We start from the raw sequence: 5582 nt of genomic DNA on the forward strand, positions 1-5582 counted from the left end.
ATTAATAATATCATCAATATTATTATTCGTATCATTTTTATTAAAAACTATCATTTATATTAAAAGTATCAATATTATTATTATTATCATTATTAGAAAGATTATCATTTTTATCAAAATTATTATTATTACTATCATTAATTATTATTTTGACATAAATATATATATATTTTTTTTCATATTATCAATATTATTATCATAATAACTATTATTATTATTATTATTATTATTATTATTATTATTATTATTATTATTATTATTATTATTATTATTATTATTATTATTATTATTATTATTATTATTATTATTATTATTATTATTATTGTAAAATAAAACAACTTTTAGTTATTATTATTATCAATATTATTTTATCAAATAATTATTAGTTATATAAAACTATATTTACTACACATAACATAACTATATCAATACCTTTATAGTAAATATTAATAAATATAATTAATAAGGTTATTAATGAAAATCCAATTAAAATAACAATTAAATCACTAATAAAATATAAAATTTGTTCGATTACCATTTTATGTGTTAATATATATATATATAAATGATATAGGTTCGTGAATTCGAGGTCAACTCTATGGTGAGTTTCATTTGCTCCCTTTTTAATTTCTTTTGCAATATATATTTTTGGGCTGAGAATACATGCGCTGCTTTTATAAATATTTACGAAATAGATACAAGTACTTAAAAATATATTCTACGTTGAGTTGTACCACTGGAATATTTCCCTGTAGCTTGGTAACTACTATTTACATGAGTATTGTAAACGCGAATCCTGTTGATAGATCTATCGGGCCTGACAACCCCAACCGGACTGGACGACCAGTATTCAACGGTTGCATAGTACTTCGTTTCGTTACTACACTTGGTACAGTGTAGGGAGATTTCATAATAAAGGAAATATGCGGAGTTGATTAAATGTTAAGTATGGTTACCAAGTGCTCAACCACTTAGAATACTTTTATACACTTGCAATGTACATATATATATAAACTGAAATCTTGTGGTCTATTAAGATATTGAAATGATTGTTAGGATAAACCTATGAACTCACCAACCTTTTGGTTGACACTTTTAAACATGTTTATTCTCAGGTACGAATTAAGTCTTTCGCTGTGCATTTGCTCATTTTAAAGACATTACTTGGAGTCCTTCATGGCATACTTAGGACAGTACCTCGCAATGGGATCAGATGGTAATGACTTTGTCCAGGTGGATTAGGACGGGTCACTACACTAAGATTAATATGTTCTGTGTAAGTAACTAGAGGGGGGTGAATAGTTACTTAATACGATATTTTAAAACTTTTTCGATGATTAATAAGATTTGAACAATACTTGATCACATTAGTTAACTCAAACCATTGTGTGGTGTGTTTATGTTTGTAATAGTGCAGAATGTAAAGTAAAGAACATAAACACAAGGATTTATAATGGTTCGGGTGGATGTTAACTAATCCACCTTAATCCACTCCCCGATTCACTAATCGGGATTTTTGCTTCACTAAACACCTTTCTTCAAATTCGGTGTAGATCCGATTTACAAGCCTTGTACTTCTCCTTAGACAACAAACCTAATCCTTCTATCCCTTTGAAAGATTACCTCCAACTTAGATCAACTTGTCTTCACCTTGAACAAGTATTAATCTCCAATGAGATTAACAAACTCCCTAATTCCCTCTAAAGAAGAAGATATCTAAGCTAGCATATGCTTCTAACTACAAAGTACAAAGACTCACCCTTTTCTAGTGATGACAATCCTAAGGATTATTACAACACTATGCAAACTTACAAAGATAAGAATTTGAAAGTAAGTTTACAAACACCCCTTTTATAATCTATGAGATTATAAAACTTCTCTTGCTAATCACAAACATATGTAAAAGTGTTATGTTCTTGTGATTCTCTGATGATTTTGAGTTGTAGCATGTAAGAGGTCCAAGTCTTCAAAGTTCTCCAAGCCTTGCTATTTATATGGAGAGATAAACAAGTCATCCGTGTTTGTGGCTTGACCCACGGTCGATCGTAGGTCGACCGCACGCGGTCCAATCCAAAATATGTATCCGTTGTACAGCTATTTGAATCAGTTTTGGACATCACTCTTTGGACAATTTACTTTATTTAACACCTGTAAAAGATACCCAACATCATATACATGTAATATATGTATTAAATGTCCATTTACCTTGGATGTATTGCCTTGATAGTGACTTATTGATCAAGCATAGAATATTCGGGTCGGGTTCGGTCCATGCTTGTCATCAAATAAGGGGGATTTAAGGGTCAATTGAGTTTAACTCTCCGGTCCGGAGTACCGTGAATAACCCCTTGTGAGATGAGGATCTCAGCGGGGGTGGTTAAACATAGACCCACCATCGACGGGTAGTCCGATTAACGATGGGTCGCGCTGGGTTGTAGGGTTTGTGTTCATAGAAAGTTACCTGTATATCAAGAGTGTCTAGTGAAATGCTATAAGTCCAGTAGCGCGGGTATAATTGCGCTATCTAGATAGCGCAACTAGTTCGTACGTTGATACTTAAAATAGTATGTGTGCAAGTTCCCAAAAAATGGAATCCCCTTGTATTTTGGATTAAGTCCGTTATTTATAGGGTGATCCTTTTTATCTTCTATCACCACGTAATAAGGTTAGCAGGGTCGTGGCCTGCAAATAGTACTTCCTTGAGTAAGCTGGACCGACAAAAGTAAAAAGTGCTTTGCCGGACCTGATTCTTGTCTGCCAGGTGCCCTCTGCCAGCTACAGCATCACCTGGCATGTATACGTCACCTTAGCGCTTACGAAGGATCTGCGCAGACTGGTGATGCCATTTAATGCGCTACACGAGCTAATCGGGTATGCGCATCATTACTTATCATGCTCAAAGTGGAAAGTCTAACATTCTAGGATACAAGTCATGATAATCATTTGAGGCAATCTCGGTTTTGTCATAATCCTTTATTTGTAATTAACACATTTGCTAAATCTCTATTGGTTGGTCAACATGTCATTGATGACACAAATCCACTTTAATCACAAAACATGCTAGTATTTAAATTTGAACTTGTTTGTAATTAGTTAAGTGTTTTAATGATGTCTTGACAATTTAAGTAAGTAGTAACAATTAAGCATGTTGCAGGACATCAAGTTAAATCAAGTTTAAACTAATTCATAAACTTAATTTTAGACTTAAGCAAACCTATGTGTGTTAATTATTCATTGTCTTTTAAGATTACTAGATTATGACATTTTAAGCATTATCCAGGTAGCACAAGCATATATTGAAGTAGTCCAAATACTAGTTGGTGAAATCCAACTTGTAACACATAGCAAGACATGGTTCATACATACAGATAATGAATAACTACGTAGCATTTAGCACTTAGTCAAATAATACACATATATTAATAGCAAGTAGTCAAGTAATATTCATGTAATGAGTAGCAAGAGATCACTAATTATTTAGAATTAAACACATAGTGATTACATAGCATTGAGTCAAGACTATGTAAGTTTTACTTGCAAAATGGCATTTGCAAGATTAATGTATAAGTATACATTAATAACCAACACATGTACAAGGAAGGAGCAATTCTTGGTTGGGACTTGGTGACCATCCTAAGAATGTCTAGATACATTTTAGATGTACATGTTATCCTACAACACTTATTTGTTATCCTTAGTCAAGGCTTAATCGTCATTAAGATGTCATTAGGCGAGATTAACTAAGATTAGTGTTCTAGTGACTAAAACTCCTTTGGGTATGAAGGAGGCAACTATTCTAAGCATGTTTAGTTTGTTATCATTGTGCAGTTCCTCTAAAGGAATCACCAAGTCCTCATCGACTAGGCACTTCTTCATGTTAGACACATGGAAAGTGTCGTGTATTTCACTGGGTTCTTGTGACAGTATCAATATGTAAGCCACCTGATATCGACTAAAAAGTCACGTTTTCACCCCTGTATTGAGGCCAAAAAACAATAAAATCCCAAGCTTTATGCCAAAATACCCGCTTCGTCGGTTAAAATTGAAGATCAAGTGAATACGAAGACGGTGCAAAAAGAATCAAGAGAATCGGAGCTAAAACAAAGATTCTAGAGCGAAAACGGTGAAAGACAAGAAACCAAGCTACGATCAAGGAAATCAAGTTACGATCCAGTGAAATCAGCAAGCCAAACGTCTTGCCAAACGGCCTGCCATAAGGGAAAACGGCCTGCCAAACGGCCCAGACAAACGGGCATAAAAAACGGGCCACCAGTACAAACGACCTCTGCAAACGACTTGCTAAATGGCCTGCCATCTGTTTGCAGGCTAATTTCACTTCTATTTAAAGTGTCTTTGTCATCTATTTTTACACACACTTCAATTCACTTCTTTCTCTCTCTTTCTACAATATTAGTCATACTTTCAAGGTCTTCGACTCCATGCAGGAAACCTAGTACCCATAGAAGAACGCCGAAGTTTGTATTAGAAGCGGTCTGGAGTTTGAAGTTGTCACTTTTGTATTCAAAACTCGCTTAATCTACTGGTACTTTTATCCTTTGTCTTTATATAATGTTTTCCATTATTATGCTTTGTGATATTGTTGCCATGATTAGCGAGTAGTTATCTTTAGTGTATGCTATGATGTAGTCAGTTATAATGCCGAAATAATATTATGGTTTGTGTATGTTGTCAAGATGCTTTCCGATTATGCTTTAAACTCAATCGCTTTTCCAACTATTAGAACGTAGTTATCGGCTCTTTTATTGGGAAGTCGCGAACCCCGATTCAGAGTAGACTATCTGTGTCACCCCTTGGTAAGAGAAGTCTATCGGATACAACGTAAGTTTGACTGAGGCACACCGGCTGTATTAAGTCCACCGAGCCTTGGGTTCCTACCGAGGACTCTTTCATAGTGAAACATCTAACTAGATCCCTAGTACATTGTCGGTCCTAGACCATGCTAGTGTAGTCACCAAGCATATAAACTTCGTACGTGTACGCTGAAGCACAACGATTGTTGTAAGCCATACCTCTGCTAAGTAAGGTCATGGAACTCGGTCAGTGCTGATTAGTACACTTCACCATAACGCGGTCTCAAGCATTGCACCCCGCTTGAGGGATTCTTAGTTAATTAAGGAACTGTTTGTTTAAACACATAAAGGATTGGACCGTTAGGATAATAGAACGTGTTCATGGAAGTCAAACCGGACTTGGCCATTGATATGACCGAAACAGACAGTTTTATTCGTGCGGTGTTGTTAGGTCGCAACACGTCAGAATCAGTCACCAAAAGGGAGGTACAGTTTTAAATTTATATTTAGCCGGGCCTAAATCGTACTACTCCTTATTATGAGTAAGGGAAGTATGACCTAGAGTCGTATTTTTAAGATATCAGTAGAATCGAACCTATATTTAAAGCCTAAGATAATTATAAAGAGGAGTAGTGGTTACCTAATATTTGGGTTTTTCTAATTTATAAGACAGATAAAGTAAATGCAAAAAAATTCGTAATTCAGATAAGGTTAAAGCAAGTGCATACTATGAGTTCATCAGTTATTCTGCCGGAATTATGGAATGCTGAC

This window comes from Rutidosis leptorrhynchoides, chromosome 11 (assembly GCF_046630445.1).
Source record: "Rutidosis leptorrhynchoides isolate AG116_Rl617_1_P2 chromosome 11, CSIRO_AGI_Rlap_v1, whole genome shotgun sequence".
Classification (NCBI taxonomy): domain Eukaryota; kingdom Viridiplantae; phylum Streptophyta; class Magnoliopsida; order Asterales; family Asteraceae; genus Rutidosis; species Rutidosis leptorrhynchoides.